The sequence below is a fragment of the Anguilla rostrata genome, chromosome 17 (assembly GCF_018555375.3).
Source record: "Anguilla rostrata isolate EN2019 chromosome 17, ASM1855537v3, whole genome shotgun sequence".
Lineage (NCBI taxonomy): Eukaryota > Metazoa > Chordata > Actinopteri > Anguilliformes > Anguillidae > Anguilla > Anguilla rostrata.
This window is the reverse complement of record NC_057949.1, coordinates 23,956,405-23,978,591: the sequence shown is the minus strand read 5'-3', so window position 1 is coordinate 23,978,591 and position 22,187 is coordinate 23,956,405. Positions and strand designations below refer to the sequence as shown.

The 22,187-nt window shown below is 39.5% G+C and overlaps 2 protein-coding genes across 5 annotated transcripts in view; both read right to left on the bottom strand.

Moving 5' to 3' along the window:
• Positions 1 to 2,334, bottom strand: part of LOC135242973 (GTPase IMAP family member 4-like) — a 28,754-nt gene extending 26,420 nt beyond the window's left edge. The window contains exon 1 of one of the 4 annotated variants that reach the window (XR_010326515.1): positions 1,603 to 2,334. The gene's annotated coding sequence lies outside the window, so the exon portion shown is untranslated. The other 3 variants (XM_064314358.1, XM_064314356.1, XM_064314359.1) reach the window with 3 other exon arrangements.
• The window catches only part of LOC135244085 (uncharacterized), a 149,916-nt gene that overhangs the window by 28,634 nt on the left and 99,095 nt on the right, over positions 1 to 22,187 (bottom strand). The gene's annotated exons all lie outside the window — the stretch shown is intronic.

Here is a 22,187-nt window from a genome sequence, read left to right as displayed (position 1 = left end):
CTAAAAGTTAACTCACTCACCAAAAATAAAAGAATGTGAAAACAGGACTCCAGGTAGCTCAACTGTGATCATAAAACATCCTACAATGAATTTGATAAGTTATAATCATTTACATCATGTTCTGATCAAATGATGAACTTATCTGAACACGATCTACTCATGGAATGTTTTTGCCTTTTTGGTCTCACTGCTCTGCTGATCACGCAGTGCACATATGCGAGAGGTGTCACTCAAAATCAAAAATCAAGGCAGAACTTCCCTATTTTGCACTTCTGATAAGCTAATAGTGGGTTAAATTGATTTCACTCATTTTTTTAACAAAAAATATTTAGCAACCCATATTTTCTACCGGGTTACAACATTTTTATAAAATTATTGTCAGTTTTTAATTAGTATGTTTACCCATCTTCTGTTGATTTCATGCTGAAACATTTTCACACACAAAACGTGGGCCACATTATAACATCAGGCTTTTCTTCCTTTTTGATTCAGTTTTTGAATACTTCACTTCCTCGGGTCATCGCTTCAGTTTTTGTCACTGGTTTTAGTGCATGTTTACAATAGAGTGTTACAATAATTACGTCTTTTTGGAGGCCAACTCGGCAGTTACTTCCCCATGGGTTCCCTCAACAAATTTCCAATTCATTTTTACCATAGGCATTTCGTTTTCTGTCGAAAATAATGTCTGAGGTTAACGTGTGTCGAAAAATTTTTTACGTTTTGTTCTACGAGATAAATTACACCCATTAATATCTCAACCGTGCATTTAGAAGACGTTTTGTGCTTTAAAAAAGTAAGTTGCTAACAAGTTGCTATGTTGAAACTACAACGATTTGTTTGGCTCAAAAAAAGCGAACTTACTTCCGGGGTTTAGGACTATAAACTGTAACACTCTATTGAACGTTTTTTGTGCAAAGTTAAGATATTTTACATATTTAGATACGTTAAAGGATTTCGTGTTAAGAAATAGACTCGAAAACTAAACTGAACTGTCCCTTCAAGTTCAATGTTCAATGTCTTATCTTTACAACTTTTCCCCACACCCAAATAAGCAAGGCAATAAGTCCAAGTTTGACAGCCATTTTGTAAAACTACGTATAATGTAGGCTAATAAAACATATAGGCCTACTGTATTTTTCTAAGTGCATAATAGTCAATTAAATCACAAAATGGTGCCATGTCTAATAACAAATATGGATTCCCACAGATTAAACTGCATAAAGTATTCAGTTTGTTAATAAAATTTTAATGCAGACTCACCAAATTCAACAACCACACTTCCGAAAGTCCGTAGCCTACATCTTTATACCCAATACATTACAACTTGACAAACCGTTAATACGAAATAATTCCATCATTCATGTTACGTGAAAAGATCATGCTAAAATATGGTAACTTCCATACCTAGCCTGTACATTATAGCAAGCGATAGAGTTTTACTTTCTTATTTGTTTCAGACATGACGCAGTAATGTCGGCAGAGCATTGAGGGAAACACTGAGAGCTGTAGGCAGGAAAGAATATTTATGTATAGGCTACAAGTTATGAATATGATTCTGTATATCTGAGAGCATGGTGAAAAGAAAAAGAAATACAGTTTTACCTGACTGACACAACTCCTGATTGTTCCCACTCACAAATTGGAGTCGTTTCCGTATAACCGTGTTCCAGATCGAGCGAAAGTGAAACTTTGTAGTAGCCTAGGCTACAGAACATGGGTGTGTTTAGCGATGCTTATTGTCGACACGTTTCAAACTGAGAGAAACGTCCGTTGAGAAAATCTCCGTAGCACCAAATGATTGCAAGGGTGGTAAATAATTTCCCATTGGTAAATGCAATGTCGCAGTTTTCCTATTGGCTAAGCGAGCGTTGATGGGCGTGGGCGAGGGCCGTGAACGAATAGAGGAAAGGCCACCGAGTCTTGTACTTTCTTCAAACTGCAGTGCTTCCTGTAGAACAGAAAGGGCTTCACCATGGCAAGTACTGTAACTATTTAACACAATCTGTTGAAACATCTTATATTATTCCTGTCCACGTCCACATGCCATCCTCATTCTCACTCACTTGGCCTCTGATTTAACTAAACGGAACCTGCAAAACAAAAAGTTTTCAGTAAAAAAAAGTTTGATGTGTAGATTGAGAACAAAACAGGGAAATGAAGACAAAGTGAAACTAATATAGAGAGCTGGAGCCCTGCATACTGCAGCACACATGTAGGTGCGCATGGATTGAATATGGGGGGAGTGTTTAGTTTATGTTGTAGTGATAGTAACTGGAGTAGTAATAGTAGGTGTGTATGTGTGTGTGTGTGTGTATGTGCATGTCTGAGACTGAGAGTGAGTGTGTGAGAACTGCAAGTTCGCCTCAGTTCCACTGAACGTCTGCAGCCTAAAGTCACTCATGAAATGAGCTCCTGCTACTCAACTGTGGAGGGGAGAGAAGTTGGCAGCTGACAGCCACACTTCAAAGAGATTATGTGCCTCTTTACACTCTGTTTAATCGACAATGAGAGTTGTAGTGATGAGACTGGATTATGAATGAAATTATTTATTTGTGGACCAGCCACATTTATTTGTGCATCACCATAATTTATTTCTGGATCAGCTACATTTATCTGTGGACCCATTTCTTTTTTCTTTTTGTAACAATAATAACCCCATGAAGATAAAAAAATTCTACACAGAAAGATGATACTCACCGTGATGAGAGGTCACTGCTGCCATGTCAGTCCCTCTCTTTGTCCAGTTTTCTCTGCAAAATAGAACTATTTTAATGGCATTTTAATGAAATCATTATCAGTTTATCATTTAGTAAGTTTACTCTTCTTCTTTTGATTTTGTGAGTAAAAGTGAGCCACATTTGAACAGGCGTTTCTCCCTCTTTTAGTTCTTGCAGGGATCATTCACTTTCTTGGGTCTTTTTTTGTGCATGTTTTCAATTGCCACAGACAGTTTTATGTGTTAAAATTTTTTGCATGTTTAGAGAAGATTTGACAACATGTCAGCTTTACAATGGCCATTCAAGGCATCAGGAGGTTTGTGTTTTAAATGAGGAAAATGCACTTCAAAATGAAACTAAACTCTCTTGAAGTTTGATTTTCAATGTGTTATCCTTGCATCATTTCTCCCTGCCAAGTGAAACAGGTCTGATTGCCTTAAAAAGAAAAACGCAGGTTTGAAAGTCAATACAAGATGAAACTCACCCGACCACTTTATAACATGAAAACATCACCTCAAAGGTAGTAATTGTATACCCATTCTACATTATGGTACAAGTGTTATTGTCATGGTTCTGTGTTTTGTCTCTGTCTTTCCTTGTTGGGCCGCCAGATGGCGGCACTTCTGTTTTGTGTCCTGCTTGTACCCTGTGTAATTGTATTATTGTTTTCAATTGTTCAATTATTGCTTTTTGGTTATCTCGTTTTCCCTTCCCTCTCTGTGGCCTGATTGTTCATGGTGCCCTCCTGTGTCTCGTCAGTGTCTGTTCTATTTAAGTTTCCTTCTTCCTTGACTCAGGTGCTGGATCCTTGGTTGTGTTTTCGCTTGTGTTTCCACGTGTGTCTTGCCTAGGAGTTTGCCCGTGTTTCCCCGTGCCTGTTTTTGTCCACCTGTTTCTGCCGTGCCCGTTTAGCTTCTTTTTGGATTTTCTGTTTTCTGTTTTTGTTATTAAAGTCTGTATTTCCCTTTTGGAATTCTTGGGTTTTTTTAAAACCGCCAATCTGTGACAGTTATAGCTGATTAAATTTTATCTCCTTTTTGCTTTTAGACATTATAAAATAATGTAGACTGAGTGCAAGTGAGAACATTGAGAGGTATAAACTAGGCATCATGAATATTTATCTATTAGGCCTATCAGTGTGATTCCACATTATGTATTAATATAAACATATATATATATATATATAGACAGTCAGGTCCATAAATATTTGGACATTGACAAAGTTATTGTTATTTTAGCTGTCTACCACAGCATATTGGAGTTGAAATTAAATAATGAATATGAGCTCAAAGTGCAGACCTTCAGCTTTAATTTGAAGGTATTTACATTCAAACCGGGTGAACGGTGTGGGAATTAAAGTGCTTTTTATATGTGGTCCCTCCCTTTTAAGGGACCAAAGGTAATTGGACAATTGGCTGATCAGCTGTTCCATGGCAAGGTGTGTGTTATTCCCTCATTATTTAATTTACAAGTAAGCACATAAAAGGTCTAGAATTGATTTCAAGTGTGCCATCATTAGGCTGAAAAAAACCCATCAGAGAGATAGCAATAACATTAGGTGTGGCCAAGTCAACAATATGGTACATTCTTATAAAGAAAGAATGCACTGGTCAGCTCAAGAACACCAAAAGGCCCGGAAGACCATGGAAAACAACTGTGGTGGATGACAGAAGAGTACTTTCCCTGGTGAAGAAAAACCCCTTCACAACAGTTGACCAGATTATACATACATATATATATGTGTGTGTGTGTGTGTGTGACGGTGGTTGAAAGAGAAAGATACATTTCTGCCTCACTGACACAATTGCAGTTTTTTTTTATTTGACTTCAGTGTAAGTGTTCTGTGGGCTCGTGGTAGTGAACTGTTTCCTATTCTCACACATACTGAAGTCGTTTCCAGATTAGCTGCTCCAGGTCTTCACACAGTTTAGAGTGAAAGTTAAAGCACTACATCGGTACTGAATATTAGTGTTCTGTGATGCCTATGCGGTTGGATTGCCAGGTCTGCAATGAAAGAGCTGCCTAGTGGGCTGCCCAATTATTTATTTATAAAAAAATGAATAAGTATAAATAAAGTATAGCTCGGTGAAAGTGTAGAAAATTCACTGATGCACAAACTATGTTGTTGTGCTGTCTGTCTCTTGCAGTTACTGCAATTACATTACCTTATTTCTGCTGACACTCCATATTTGTCCTGTTAATTTGCTACTTTAATCACATACTCACAGCACACGTGTGTAAATAGGCTAATAATAATTTCCATTTACCTGTCTGATGTGTAGTTGAGGTTGATTGTCTTTCAACTGAAAAATAATGACAGTTTCCAGTTCTTTTGTTTAAATGCTTTGCCGACGTTGTGGGAGGAGTGCATTTTGGTTCCAGTTGAGCGGGTTTGATGCGGAGAGGAAAAAATAACACTCCTTACTGGCAGTCTGTCTGTGCTGGCCTGTTCTGGCTGTGCGTGTACCAGCTCGTTTGGGGCGTGTCTCATGGTCATGTTTGTATGTACTGATCTGGAGTCAGTTTAGGATTTAGAGTACTTAGGACTTGATTTTGCAATCCCTTCAGTTGATAGGATCTTACTTGCAGGGTGTAGGGTGGAGGGGCAGGTGGTTTACAGGGTCCATACTTTTTCACTGTAAGAAGAAAATATAGTTACAGAATTGCACAAAACTTCATGGTTCAAGGTGAATTTGCCATATTAAATATGGATTTAATCGGTTAAAAATAAAATCTAATCAGATCTGTTCAAATCAAATGGACTTCTCCTTTTCATTTGAAATTTGTCAGACACAGTAGGTGAACGTAGGCTTCTTGAAAAAGAAAAATGCAAATGTCTTATAGGGTGGCACTGTCGCCTCATAGCAAGGATCTTGGCTTGGGCCTTTCTGAGTGGAGTTTGCATGTTCTCATCGTGTCTGTGTGGGTTTCCTCCGGGTACTATGATTTCCTCCGATAGTCAAAAAACATGCAAGTAGGCTGATTGGAGACTCTAAATTACCCATTGGTGTGAGTGTGGGAGTGAATGGGTGAATAGATTCAGTAAGTTTGCTTCATGTTCATCTGTGACAGAGAAAGAATGGGGAGTGAACTGATTCACTAAGCTTGCTTCATGTTTATCAGTGAAGGAGAAAGATACATTCCTAGTGTCAACCCACCCTTTTAAGATCATGACAGTCATTTTTCTACTATAGCCTTAAAATGGCCAGGGTTGCAGTTCTGGCAGCCACCCAATCAGTAAGTGGGAACATTTCCCTGCATTTGCCAGGCTATGATGTCATTGTAACTTTACCTATCAGGAAGTGGGGCTTTGCAAACAAAGCATAAACATGCATTTATTTGTTTTTTTTCTTCAATGGTGGTTGGTGGTGGGATACAGGGGTTTATGGGAAGGGATAAGAGGTTGGTGATTTGATACGACTGAAGAGTTAAGGAGGGGGGGGTTGCCACTCATCTGGGAGGGATAAGGGGATGTATAGAGGGAGGGGGATAATGGGTATGTGTATATGTATGAGTACAGGCATGTGTATGTATGTGTGTATGCATATATATATATATATGTATACCGGCCGTTTGTTTTCTTTTTATTACTATTTTTATTTTATTTGCAAGGTAATAATATTATGTATAATGTGCAATAATATGCAAATATGTGCAATAAGCTATATGTGTATGTTACATGTTTATTATTATTATTTATTTATTTTTATTATTTATTTATTTTTTTTACATTATGCTATATGGAGTGGCAGCCAGCAGGTACATTCAGATATCATTTCTCCTGTTTTGTCTTATACGTGAATGAATGTAACTTTTTGGGCTTGTACCTGCAACCTTTCTCATAAAAATTAATAAGTAAATAAAAACTTGATCACAAAAAAAGCATAAACATAATGCAGCTTTGCAAGAATGTTCCAAAGCAACATAGGTTTTTGTAAAACTTCCTTATGCCATACCATCAATATAATGCGGTGTAACATTGCAGAAATGAGAATAATACAGAATCCAAAATGGCAGACATCTACTAACTAATATAATAATAATAATAATAATAATAATGAAAACATAAATTCTCTTAAAAGGTGACAAAAGTTATTGGTGGTTTTAATATCCTGACATATATTAAGTATAGAAGCACAAGTACAGTATATTTGACAACACATCTTCTCCTAAACAATCATCATTTATATAAGGCTAGCTGGGCCTAGTGTGTGTTGGGAGGGGCTCAAATGCATCTATTTATTCTTCTTATTGCCTGTCCACCATGTCCAAACATGACCGATACTATGTGTGGTAAGTACTTACATTTGTGCAGATTTAGGCCAGTTGTTTAAAGCTTCATATGATTTTAGCGACAAGTCAGATGAAACTCTGAGGAGGGTTTAGTGCAAAAGACTGCAAGGGTAATGAAGATGGTGTTTAAAATACTTATTCAAATCCTCTTAAGTCCTTGACTAAATCACAAATCAAATCGAATAACCCTGTGGAAGTTAATATACAGCAGCCATGCTGGAATAAAGAGTTAACTATACCTTTAATTAGAAACAATGTATTTTCAAAAAATTTTCTGCACCAATATACACTGTTTTTGAGTTTCACCCTCTCCCCCAAACTTGTGCTCAGTGCTGGTATTAAAGCTTGAATACAAACCTCATTTAGCCAAAGTTTCATTAAAAAACCTGACAAACCTGCTTAAAGGACAGCATGGTATAAGAGTATCACACCCAAATGCTCTGACATTCTGGCATAATGTTGATGATGAGGCTAAATGAAAGTTTCAATTCAGGGCCAAAAATATTATCAGAATATCTTTATTAATATTTTCAAACCATGATGCTAGGTCTCATACAACCAAACATAAGCTTAGGCTCTTTTTCTCTTCAGGAAAACAGCCCTGACTCTATAGGCCTATACTGGCCAACACTGTGAACCTTAGTTCTAGTATGAGACGCAGATAAAGCAAACTGCATTTTGCAATAACTTCGCTGCAACAAGGGGAGGGAGGGAGGGAGGGAGGGAGAGAGAGGTTAAAGGGCAGAAGTGGATGAGGAAGAAAGAGAGAAGGAGGGAGACCGATAAGAGATATAGAGATGGAAGGCAAAAAACAGAGAGGTAAGGAGAGAGAGGCAGAGGGAAAGAGAAAGCCAATGAGAGAATGCAAGAGAAAGTGAGACAGGTAAAAAAAAACATTGGGTGGGTAGAGTTAGAAACAGGGAACAAAACAAGTCCAAGCGAGACAAATGAAGAGAGCTGGATCCCTGCATACTACAGCACATATGTAGGTGCGCATGGATTGAATTTGGGGGGAGTGTTTAGTTTGTGTTGTAGTAATAGTAACTGGAGTTGTCGTAATAGTAGGTGTGTGTGCGTGTGTGTATGTGCACGTCTGAGAGTGAGTATGTGAGAACTGTGAGACATTTCACAGAACACCTCTTTTTATATGTATTTAAAGCAAACCACTAAAATCCTTTCTGTATCAAGTGCTTCTTTGATGGAAAAAAAGACACACAAGTGAAAGGATGGACTGTGGGTGTCTTGGTAAGGAACCATTGATTTCAGGATTACCCCTGTCCTAATGGTCAGGAGATTTAGGATTTCAAGTTTGTGGCTTGAAAAGGCTATTAACACCACCTCATGTGAGGCATGCAGCCAGTACCATAATGACAGCATTAGCATCGCAAGTGACCTGTGGTCACAATATTTGATGGATTTTTTTGACATTCCACATTTCATTTCCACATGAATTGAACAGCAGATTAATTCAATCTGAAACCTATGCAATTAATTTTACGCCTTGAAATGCAAAATAGAACAGATATCTCTGGAAAATTGAATAACGACTTGTACGAGTAACTAACTTAAAAATATATATTTTTGTATTACACTGAAACAACCATGTCTTTTCTTTATTCAAAGAGTAACTGTATCTATTTGATATGCATGCAATTATTTTATTATTTGGTTGTGTGTGTAAGGTAGGTTGTTTTGGATGGCTGGATACTGACCAGCTTCAGAGATATGCAGCAGAGCAATATGCTGCTAAAGACACCGGGAACGTTACCTGTTACAAATATTCTACACAAAACCTGTCCAAAAATCGACAGACGCTACAAGTAAAAGTTTTATTTAAAGCAAATAAATCAAAAAGTTTGGTTTATCAACAAATCAGTACAAATCAAGATAAAATGGACAGAGTACAATAGGTTTTAAGTTCGGTATATTTTCCTGAAAAATCTGTCAAAGAGGTATTAAATTGCAAATGTACGACGAAAGATCACATTAGTCTTGTGCATATTTCATATGTAGATTAATTCACTCACTTTAAAGTTCAGTAAGGTATCGAGGAAATTCATGATAGGGTTTGTGTTCCTGTGAACACCGTGGTTTCCCCCAGGTGGAGGCGCTGCACCGCCACAGAATTCATGAGCACCTCCGAAAACATCAGAGAGAAATCAATAACACCTCTGACTCAGGCCTCCATAATCTTACATTTTAAGGGTTTACAGAATGTACGGTTAATAAAGGGGGGCCCTAACCAAAAAAGTTTGGGAACCACTGGGCTACACCCTGCGAATTCTGTGGCTCACCGCTTCACACCACCACTGCATATCCTCTGAGGCACTTCCCCTTCCACTATTTTCCTGGGGAAAACCTTGGAATACCTTGTGCTTATCAGGTAAGTTCACTAATTGTTCCTGAAACTGATATAATTGTGATATAACAGATATAATACAGAAATAAGACATATACAAAGTATTTTTTTCAGCATGTATATTGAATTAATACCACCTTCACCACAGGAGCATTGAACTGAAGGAAAGAGCAGAGAGGCGTGTCTCTCCTCCTGTAGCCTATGTGTGCAAACTGAGACGTTGGGGAGTGTCAGGAGGTCTGCCTGAGTTTCCATTGTGTTCCTGTTTCTTTATTTATTTTATTTTTTATCCGTTTATTTTTATTTTATTTTTGTGTGTTTGCTTTTTGTGTGTGGGCGAGTGCATGGGGTGTGCTTTGGTTTCTGTATATAGTTTCTGTTGCTATATATTTCTGTTAGCCCATTAGCCTGTGCCAGATCGTGCCTCTGTTTTCTCTCAGTTGCTGTTTGAGCTTTCTATCCTGTGTCTCCGTATTTCCTGGTTTTGAATCCTTGCCTGTTTGTTGACTACGTCTTTAGCCTGCCTGCTCTGTTGCTTAGCTTCCGGGTTTTTGACTCTTTTGACTCGAGGCCTGTGCCCTCGACCTGATTTTCTGCTCCTGTTCTGTACCTTTGCCTGATTGGATTTGGATTTGGATTTAGATTTACGGATTTTTCGACCTGTGCCTGTTTAGCGACTACGAGACTGTTGTTGTTCCTGAACGCTGTTTGTGATAATAAATCGCCTCTTTTTCACTGGATCTCTTGGTCTGCTTTTGAGTCCTACCCCGGATCCTGACAGGGAGAACTAATGCTGCAGTAACCAGAGGAACCCAGAGAGACCAAATGTGTCCATCAGCAGACTCCCTGTCAGTCAGCTGATCACTTGGGCATAGCCAAGGTTCAAAGACATTCATGTTGCACAAATTTAGTATTGTCTATGTCATGTATACTATCACATCACACAGGTTAAAAAGTGCAACTACACTACTATGGGTTACATTTTTGCAAATGTCTGAAGTCAGACATATGAAGAAACTTTTTTATATTAAAAAAATGGAAAGCAAATGCATTTAAAAATATTAGGCAGCTGGTCGATTTATAATTAGCTAGATTTTGTAAAACAAGTAGACACAAAATTTACCACATGAGGGCAGCATAGAGTGGTTAGTATGGAGTGTCCCCTACACTGTCCTCTTCCAGGGTCACCCTGTCAGGCTCCTCTGCTTCACTCACTACAGAACTCTGTGTTCCGTATCCAGATGATGCTGAACTCTCTGCTTTACTCCTTTTCAGCCACCATGACACCTTCTTACTGTAAAGTTTACGAGCAGGTTGATAATCCCACACAGAGCTGCCTGCTTCAGAGGGGGCTGGAATCCCTCCACTCACTGTAACACAACACCACCAACAAGCTCTGTTACACTCAAATTAAAATGCGTTGTATTCTGTACATTATATTCATATTTGTTATAATTCAGCAACTGCTGCATAATTTTTTAAGATCATAATGTGATTTAAGATTATTTTGTGAATCATTGTCTTCTGTGGAGAATGGATATGTTTCTCATTCATACTTAATATGCAAGCATAGTTTACATTGATCCAAATCATCAAACAAAAAAGTCTGATGGTCATTTTTTCCTTTGTTTTAAAAGTAATACTTTAGTGTGGTGTTCAAATATTTGGGTGATGTGTACAAAACGTCCTGCATACAAAAGCTAAGAATTAACTTGTAGACTGCATTGTTACCCATTTGAGAATGTGTAAAAGGTTTTGCAATGTAGACTAGGACAATTACTTGGAAAATACATTATAATTTGGTCATTGATAACTTACTGTATAATGTGCATGGTGGCGGTTGTTAATGAATTCGTAGCTAAACTGAAATTGCTGAGAAATTCCATTAAAAGAAAGATGATGAATAAAACTCACAAGAAGGAAGAAGTAATTAAAAGCTGTTTCTCCTCTTCCTGAATGGCAGCGTGGATCCCTCTGTCTCTGAGTCAACCACAGTCTTCAACATCCTCTCTATCAGCTCCTCCTCTCTTCTGCTCCATTCTTCCTCAAAGCTCTTCTGCTTTTTTTCAATTTCCTTCTCCACAAAAATAAAATAAATAAATTAAAAAAAAAAAAATAAATAAATAAATATATATATATATATATATATATATATACACGTTAAAATTTTAGGGGCTGACAATCTGTTGATTGACATCAGGACTGCCCAAGCTTGTTTGTGGAGACTGACTGTCCTTTAAGTTTTCATGTGCTTTGTTAGTGTTGGAGTGAAAACAGGCAGTACATACCGTAGATCTCCAGAAACTGTTTACAGTACATTTTGTAAAGCAACATATGATGAAATTAGTTATGCAATCTAACCAGATGGGGCAGTGTAGAGCAGTGTTTAGTGTGGCGTGTCACCTACACTGTCCTCTTCCAGAGTCACCCTGTCAGGCTCCTCTGCTTCACTCACTACAGAACTCCATGTTCCGTATCCAGATGATGCTGAACTCTCTGGTTCACTCTTTTTCAGCCACCATGACAGCTTCTTACTGGAAACCTCATGAGCAGATTGATAATCCCACACAGAGCTGCCTGCTTCTGAGGGGGTTGGAGTCCCTCCACTCACTGTAACACAACACCACCAACAAGCTCTGTTACACTCAGATTCACATGCGTTGTATTCTGTTATATTTTTGCTATTTTCTGAAACTGTGGCATCATAAATATTTTTGAGAACTTTCTGATTCACATTATGATTTATGATATGGTAATTTCGGGTCATTATGTGAAACATTCACTTCTCTGGTGCAGCATGGATGGATTTTTCATTTGTACTTAATTTGCAATCTGTAAAAAATTGATCCAAATTACATCTGTTTAATGTTCATATGTTTGTCCAGATGGTTATTACATCCTTTGTTTTAAAAGTAATATTTTAGTCTGGTGTTCATATATTTGGGAGGTATGGGTTTTAAGGGTTACCTTCTGAACTTATGTGGACAGACACCATTTACAAACAACTTCACACGTCCACACAATAAAGCCTAAAACTAAGGGGATTTTGGTTTTTTCCCCCCTTCTTCTGCTTCTTCTTTTTCCTGCCAATAACATCACAAATGCTCCAGGCCCACAAAGAATACGTCTCCCCATTGGGCATCAGCCAATAAAACCATCGGATTCACATGGAAAATTGACATATACAGAACTGCACATTAAAAAAAAAAAAAAAGACTCTTCTGGCAAGGTCACTAGTAGCTCACTAGTAGCTCACTGGTAGCGCATTTGCTTTAAGGACCTTTGAGTAAGTGAGAGGCACAGACTTGGGCAAATCTCTAACTCGTTACCTAGGCTGGCTTGCTAAAAAATAATTGCATAAGAAATTTTAACTATTGCATTTGTAGCTGAAAAATCGATGCAGGAAACTCATTTATTTTTCTGAAATGCAGTCACTATCATTTCACGCATTGTTCACATTTTGATGATAAACAACCTGAAACGGTTGTCTAACTTTGTTAAAAGTACGAGCAAACGACAAAATTGGAGAAGATTTTAGGCTGTGTGGCTGCTCCAACATGTTAACATGGGCGCCGAAATGAAAAGCAAGAGGTTCCGCGAGCGTCACGCTCACGCGAGGTAAGTGGTGCGGACCGGGCTTTATATATGCAAGCAACGTGACATTTTTATAAACTGAAAAGTGTTTATCTTCAGATAAAACTTACAAGAAGGTGGAAGAATATCCATGCTGCTTCTCCTCTTGAATGGCAGTGTGGATCCCTCTTTCTTTGAGTCAACCACAATCTTTGACATTCTCTCAATCAGCTCCTCCTCTCTTCTGCTCCATTCCTCCTCAAACCTCTTCTGCTCGTCCATTTGTAGTCCAAAAAACATTTGTTTTAACGTGGAAAATAAGCCCTGTCTGTGTGTCTCCTCTACAGAAAAGGGAACACCCCTGTTCTCCTCTATCTTCTCCAGCAGCTCTGTGACCTGAGTCCCATCAGCCCTGTTCTTATTGTTGAGAACATGATACCTGTTCCCACATTTCTCTATGAGCTCTTGGAGGGCCCTCCCTTCAGCCTCAATGAAATGCTCAATGGTTGTGTCTCCCAGACAGTCTCCCCAGGTGAACAGCACTATAGTGTGTCTCCAGACTCTCTCACTGAGAAGCTCCAGGTGTTCCACCACTGATCTCCTGTTTTCCTCTTCGAATGCTGAGCCCACATCAATGACCAGGAAGAGAGCGCAGGGTCCCGGGGAACACAGAGACACACTGCGCACAATCTCCTGTTTATCCAGCTCTGCAGTGTCCTTCACAGAATGATTCTTCCACCAGCCTGGTGTGTCAACCACAGTGACCTGTCTCCCAGCTACTTCACCCTGTCTCTTCACACACTGTGCAGTTCTTATTCCAGACTCAAACTCCTCTCTGCCCAGGATGGTGTTTCCCGCTGAACTCTTCCCACTCCGTCTCCCCCCCAGCAGCACAATCCTCAGCTCTGAGAGACGGTGCTCCTCCCCTGTCAGAGAGAAAGAGAACAATTTACTCCTCATCAGGAGTGTAACAGACATTCAGCTCTGAGATGAGCTGCTCTCTGTAAGTTCTGAGTGGAGAATATTAATACTTAAATGATATTTATCACTGAAGACTTATGAGAGGTGAAATGTGGGTTAAACCTTCAAGAACAAAGTTGTGCTTGAAACTTATGCACATACCAATGTAATGTCTTAATATGTTCAATGCATTTTACAGTCTGAAATTTCACAATGCAATTATTTCAATAATGTGATGGGAATATATCAAGAATTTAAAATAATAAAATTTCAAAGCGCAGAAAAACATTGCTACATTTTCTATTGCATGTGTTTAATGGGGTTGCTGGGTGGCTCATTCTGTTAGAAACTGTTCCAGTGTGAGGATGCACCCCCAGTCTGCTATCAAACCCTGACTGTGCAGTGCAGGCTGTGCTGGCAGCTCCACAGGGCTGCATGTAATAGGCAGCAGCAGGGAGAGTTCAGTAAGCAGGATTGTCTGCGTCTCATCAAGCATTAGCAACCGTCTCAGTTCAACTGAGCGTCTGCAGCGTAAACAAACTCATGAAATTATCTCCTGCTACTCAACAACTGTAGAGGGGAGAAAAGTTGGAAGCTGACAGCCACACTTCAAAGAGAGTATGTGCCCCTCCACCCTGTTTAATCAGGGAGGCTGCAGTAATATGACTGGATTATGAATAAAACTGGGCATTGCAAACTGGTAGAAACAAAAATGCAATGAAAATGATTATTTAGCTGTTACTACTGCCTTTTATTTGGCTTTCATTCACCCAAAATAAAATCAAGCATTCCTCATTTTTTATTGTAGAAATTGGCCTGTTTTAGCAGACACTCACACCTCAGTATGCACAACAGGGGAATGACAGGAATAAATAAAAGGCAGATATGCAACTTTCTCTGGGGTAACACTATTCATTGGTAAAACACTTCAACAGAAAATAATTTAACACAGTTATGATTAATGTTAATATTCTACTGTATTTCAACTAAAAGTAATCTCAATTAGTGAAAAAAATTACCCTCAAAAAGTTCTCTGAGAGTCCTTCTCTGTATCTGAACCTTCATCATCCTCTGTTTCACTCGTTCGTCCACTGCCCTCCTCTTCTCTTCCACCTCCTGTAAGAGCATTCTATCTACTTCATAGAGAGAGCCTCCATGCCCTGCCATCATCTCCTCTATCTTCTCCAGCAGCTCTGTGACCTGAGTCCCATCAGCCCTGTTCTTATTGTTGAGAACATGATACCTGTTCCCACATTTCTCTATGAGCTCTTGGAGGGCCCTCCCTTTAGTCTCAATGTGATGCTCAATGGTTGTGTTTCCCAGCCAGTCTCCACAGGTGAACAGCACTATGGTGTGTCTCCAGACTCTGTCACTGAGAAGCTCCAGGTGTTCCACTGCTGATCTCCTGTGTTCCTCTCTGAATGCTGAGCTCACATCAATGACCAGGAAGAGAGCACAGGGTCCCGGGGGACACAGAGACACACTGCGCACAATCTCCTGTTTATCCAGCTCTGCAGTGTCCTTCACAGAATAACTTTTCCGCCAGCCTGGTGTGTCGACCACAGTGACCTGTCTCCCAGCTACTTCATCCTGTCTCTTCACACACTGTGCAGTTCTTACTCCAGACTCAAACTCCTCTCTGCCCAGGATGGTGTTTCTTGCTGAACTCTTCCCACTCTGTCTCCGCCCCAGCAGCACAATCCTCAGCTCTGAGAGACGGTGCTCCTCCCCTGTCAGAGAGAAAGAGAACAATTTACTCCTCATCAGGAGTGTAACAGACATTCAGCTCTGAGATGAGCTGCCCTCTGTAAGTTTGGAGTGGAGAGTATAAATAGTGAAATGATATTTAATACTGAGGACATATGACAGGAGGGATGTGGTTTAAACTTTCCTGAACAAAGTTGTGCATGAGACGTTTGCACATGTCAACATAATGTCTTCATCTGTTCAATGCATTTTACAACCTGAAATTTCACAAAGTAGTGCTTTCTTTAATGCGGTCGGAATATCTCAAGTATGAAAAATAATCACAAAATATCTATGCCAAGAAGAGCATTACGATGTTTTCAATTGCAAAAGTATTACGGGGCTTCTGGGTGACTCATCCTGCTAAGACACTGTTCCATTATGTGGATGCACCCCACAGTCTGCTATCAAACCCTGACTGTGCAGCGCAGGCTGTGCTGGCAGCTCCACAGGGCAGCATGTAATTGGCAGCAGCAGGGAGAGTTCAGTCAGCAGGATTTTCTGTGTCTCATCAATCACTAGCAACTGAGTGTCTGCAGCCTTAACGCACGCATGAAATGAGCTGCTGCTACTCAACAACTGCGGAGGGGAGAGAATATGGCAGCTGACAGCTCACACATCAAAAGGTATGTGTGCTTCTCAGAGCCCTGTTTAATCTGGGTGGCTGCAGTAATGAGACTGGATTATGAATAAAACTGGGCATTGCAAACTGGGAGAAAAATGAACTAAATGCAATAAAAATAATTTGAAAACTATTATTACTGCCTCTCTGTTTGACCCCTCATTCATACCAAGATAAAATCAAGTATTCCACATATATAAATGTACAAATTGGCCTCTTAAAACACCCACTCACACCTCAGTATGCAACACAGTGGAAAGACAGAAAAAAAACTGATATATACCGTTCTCTGGAGTTACACATTTCCTTAGTTAAAAACCTCAATAGAAAATAATTCAACAGTCATGATTAATGTTAATATTCCACAGTAGTTCCTCTAATAGTAAACTGAATGAATGAAAAACTTACCCTCAAAAAGTGCTCTGGGAGTCTTTCTCTGATTCTGAACCTTCATCATCCTCTGTCTCACTCGTTCTTCCACCACCTTCCTCTATTGTTCCACCTCCTGTAAGGGCATTCTATCTATTTCAGAGAGAGAGCCTCCATGCCCTGCCATCATCTCCTCTATCTTCTCCAGCAGCTCTGTGACCTGAGTCCCATCAGCCCTGTTCTTATTGTTGAGAACATGATACCTGTTCCCACATTTCTCTATGAGCTCTTGGAGGGCCCTCCCTTCAGTCTCAATGTGCTGCTCAATGGTTGTGTCTCCCAGCCAGTCTCCCCAAGTGAACAGCACTATAGTGTGTCTGATGGGACAGGGCTGATGGGACTCAGGTCACAGAGCTGCTGGAAAGGGTAGAGGAGATGATGCCAGGACATGGAGGCTCTCACTATAAATTAGATAGAATGCTCTTACAGGAGGTGGAAGAGAAGAGGAGTGCAGTGGAACAGCGAGTGAAACAGAGGATGACGAAGGTTCAGATGCAGAGAAAGACTCTCAGAGCACTTTTTGAGGGTAAGTATTTTTCATATATAGACTTTACATGTAGAGGAATTACAGTGTAATATTTACATTAATCATAACTATGTTGAATTATTTTCTATTGAGGAGTTTTACCAATGAAAAGAGTTACTCCAGTGAAAGGTGTATATCTGTGTTTACTTTACCTGACTTTCCCCTGTGCTGCATACTGAGGTGTGAGTGAGTGCTTAAAGAGGCCATTTTGTACATATAACGATGCGGAATACCTGATTTTAGTTTTGTATGATTGAGTGCCAAATCGAAGGCAGTCCGTCCCACGCCAATGTGACACCCCGGGGAGAGAGATGAGGTAGTGCCGAGGAACACCATTTCTGTCGCATGGAGAGAGAGAGAGCACACACAAAAACGAAATAAAATAAACAGACCGCTTCACCGTTCCCCCTCATGGGTTCCGGGCAAAAACAATGAACTAAAACAGCGAGCTAAAATAACAAAGACAAAAGAAAGTAAAACAGAGCGACAGTTACTTCAGTTTGCCACTCTGTAGCCGACCCGCCTTCCCGGCCAGCTCCTCTAGCATCCCAGCTGAGGAATGCTTTCTTTCCAGTGCTCAAAATAACACGAAACAAAAATAATAACTGTGCTCTCTGTGTTAGCTCCCGGTCTCGGCCCCGAACTGTGGAGAGCAGCACACCTTTAAGCACCTGGGCTGATTAGGTAACGCAGCCCAGGTGCGTGTGCTCTCTCCACCAGCCGGCGCAGCCGAGACCAATCCGCCCCTCAGGTGGACCGACTGTGACACTGTCATAATTCCTTATATAATAATTTTCACTGCATTTTTTCATTTTTCTCCCTGTTGGCAATTTCCAGTGTAATTCATAATCCAGTGTCATCACTGCAGCCACCCTGATTAAACAGGGTGCAGAGAAGCACACGTTCCCTTTGAAGTGTGGCTGTCAGCTGCCAATTTCTCTTCCCTCCACAGTTGTTGAGTAGCAGGAGCTGATTTCATGAGCGTGTTTAGGCTGCAGACGTTCAGTGGAACTGAGGCGGTTCATAGTGTTGGATGAGACAGAAAATCCTGCTGACTGAACTCTCCCTGCTGCTGCCAATTACATGCTGCCCTGTGGAGCTGCCAGCACAGCCTGCGCTGCACAGTTAGAGTTTGATAGCAGACTGTGGGGTGCATCCACATTCTGGAAAAATGTTGGGGATATGACAATATTGCCTTACACGGGGCACCACTTATGTTGGGATTATATTTATATATTCTCACATTGGGCACCACTTATGTAGACGAAGCGATATAACCGCACAATTAAAAATCAGTCTCATAAATTAGTTATCTAGACTATTTGACCATCAATTTGGATCTTTAATTAATTATCAAAATTACAGATGTTAAGGATCAAATGAATAAAAAATTTACGATAACCTGAAGGATATAGTTCTGGATAGGTTATTTTTCTCAGATTCCCACGTTCTAGCAACATCAAAACAGACACAGGTTTAATACAATTATTTATTAAACAATCGTACAAATAGAACATACGCAACTAATCTAAATGAAGAAACTGCTAAATACGGTAACAAACATCACTGATTGATTGATTTATATAATACTTTTCCTCTGTTCTGGTAAGTACGATAAGTATTGGGTGTAAAAAAGAAACAATCAAAAAGAAAAAATCTATTTCTACACACCATGATGAGAGGTCACAACCCCAGTTGCCATGTCAGTCGCTCTGTCTTGGTCCATTAATTCTGTAAAATAGAATTATTTTAATGGCATTGTAACACACTTCTGGGTATGTACACCATATAGCTAGATTTGGGAAGGAGCAATGGGAGTAGATAATGTACCATAAATGAATGGAGACGACACAATGTGTAAACTTTATAGAAAAATGTTCACTTTCGTGATATTGGAAAACAAAGTTTGTACCAACTTACAACTGTAACGAGTTTGCATCAATAAACTCCTTTTAAAGAAAAGAAAATAATAAACAGGCCTATTTCACACCGTGTGCGTTTGTTTGAAAGTCTTTTTCCTCGGGTGCACCCTTAGAATGAATGTAAGTGTGAATGTCTATGTCCTGTGTGGATACAGTTCGTAGTGACAATGAGAAGCTCAGTCTTTCCGGCAGATGATGTTTCTGTCCTCTGCGTGTGGTTGTCAATGAAGATCAAGCTGGGTGGCTCGCCATCACTAATTGTTGTTCAGCCACAGACTGACTTCTTTGACGCTGCACTCCCTTCCTTGCTCAGAAGATTGGGTCATCACAATCACAGGATCACAAAGACACCAGGGTCCCCAAAAGACCAGGGTCTCCAAAAGACCTGACCTGTATTACGAAAAAGGGCGTACAGTCTTCTGTTGTATACAACATAATACTAGGGTAATAACATTATAGGCCCTTTATCTGTTATACTCTTTTTACTGTACAGTATAATATTCAACGGTACTGTCGAAAATATTTTTTCTGAAAGATCATCAAAACGGGTTTGACCTCCCTATAGCTAGCTGAGTGATAAGTAAAAAAGCTACACGACTGTCTCTTATTATAGCTCTGTTACGTTAGTAATCTTCACGTCTCACATTGCGAATCCTAATTTTTTTAAGCTGTTCATCTCTTGGAAAGAGATGAAAACTTACGGAGAAGTTGAACCTTCCTTACATTGTGCATTGCGGAATACAGCAAAGATTGATATTTATGTTCTCTTATTTTTTTTGGAACTTGAAAGGTTTTGAAAAGGCAATTTTCAGATTTATCCTAATTAGGCTAATTGAATTAATGAATCATACATTTTATTCAATTTAGTGACTTGAAACAATTGAGGAAGTATTGGGTAGCATTGCTTTGGAATACAGTTTATTTAATTTTGGTTTGATAGCCTATATTGTTTGTAGTACAGTAACTTGGCGTCATTTTGATATCAATACTTTTAATGCCAGGCCTAGATTTTGCCAGTTTGAATGAATGAGTTATAGACAGTGTATGTCTTGTATGTGTGAGTAACTTGCCATTTTTGTATGTTGAAAATGTGTTTTTTATGAGATAACAAAGACTTTGCAAAAATAAATGATATGAAAAAGTGAGAAATACGAAGTGATCCTGTAAGAAATGGTTGTGGATTATGGCTATCCTTGTGTGAATTTGTACAGTCTGATGAGCGTGTACCGTTTAGCAGTTTCGGTTTGCTATACATGTAAAACAGTGACTGTGACAAAGGGTGCGGTGGCGTAAGTATAAATGCATGAGAAACGCAGCTGAAAAATGCCCAGTGTATGTACTCGCGGATTTGACGGCCATCGAGCCTTGATTGACAAAATTATCAGCAAGCTCACAGAATTAGAGCTCCCGAGGTCGCAACTTGTGTACTCTTCTGTCCTGCTCCGTTTTCGGTTATTTCGTCGAGATGCACTTTTTGTGTTTGTAAGGTTTAAGGCATTTTGATTGGCTTATCTGCAGGTAGGATTCTTCTTCGCTGTTTTTCCAAACTAGATCAGTGACCTTATGTGAGAATTGGAAGGAGATAAGGAGCAGACGCATATGTCCCAGAAATCTTTGCATATTATAAAATAACAAGAGTATAATAGTACAAGAGAAATGAGAACAAACAATGAAACTGAGTAGTTGAAACAATGTTTTTACCAGAATGGCCATGTAGGTGAAGTTTGACATGATCACAGACTATAGTGCAAAGTAAATGTGACCATGAGCAAGATGAGTTTCCTTATCGAACAGTATATATAACAGATGGTATAAGAAATCACTCGCTAAAGTGGTGGGTGAAGTAACGTGATAATGTGTAGGAAAACTGACGCACTTTTGGCATGTTCAGTACTAGTAGTTATAATCATGATTGAGTCATGATTATAAATGTGATGTTTTAATGGGGAGTTGCAGACAGTACATACGTAGTAATTGTTTGTGTGTGGGTAGACAGAGAACAGGGTGAGGTAACACGAATGTAGAAATGTGGCGTTTGCTGATAAGAACGTTTTCTACAGTAGCCAAGTGAAGAAATATAGTTAGTAGAAATGGCAGCTTGTGTAACTTTTTAAGAAAATCAATACATTTGCCGTCATAAAATGCATATGGCTGGCCGTGAGTGACTTTTGGTACAGCAAATATAAGTGTAAGAAAACGTTAGTGTAAAATATGAAAACATCTACCTGAGGGCGAGGCGGGATTCGATCCTTCGCCCTCTGGCTTTCCAGTGCGTAACTTTGGCAGTATGCCACCACGACATAATTATTTAATGCGTGAAATGTCATGTCAAACCTGTCCATGGTTTTAAAGAAGAACACAGGCCAGTAAGCAGTGCTGAGCTCTGGTTGAATCCATATGGCCTGGCGATACTGTAGCCGGTTAACTGGACGTGTAGATGGTACGTCATAATGCATTTTTTTGTGTTTGTAAGGTTTAAGGCATTTTGGGGGGGTTTGGCTTATCTGCAGGTAGGATTTTTCTTCGCTGTTTTTCCAAACTAGATCAGTAAATTATGTGAGAAGGGAAGGGGGAATAAGGAGCAGACGAAATATGTCCCAGCAATGTTGCATATGATAAAAAAAACAATAGTCGAGAGAAATGAGGAAAAATGATAAAATTTGGGACGGTTAAAACAATATGTTTTTAGCAGAATGGGCATGTAGGTAAAGGGTTTGACATGTCACAGACTATAGTGCAAAGAAAAATGAAGTGCCCAAATGGCGAGATGCGTTTCCTTATCAAACCCGTATATATAACAGACGGTATAAGAAATAAACTCGCTAAAGGGTGGGTAAAGGGAACGTGATAATGTGTAGGAAAACTGACGCACTTTTGGCATGTTCAGTATAGTAGTTATAATCATGATTGAGTCATGATTAAAAATGTGATGTTTTAAGGGGGAGTTGCAGCCCGTACATACCCTAGTAATTTTTTGTGTGTGGGTAGACGAGAACAGGGTGAGGGGGAACACGAATGTAGAAATGTGGCGTTTGTGATA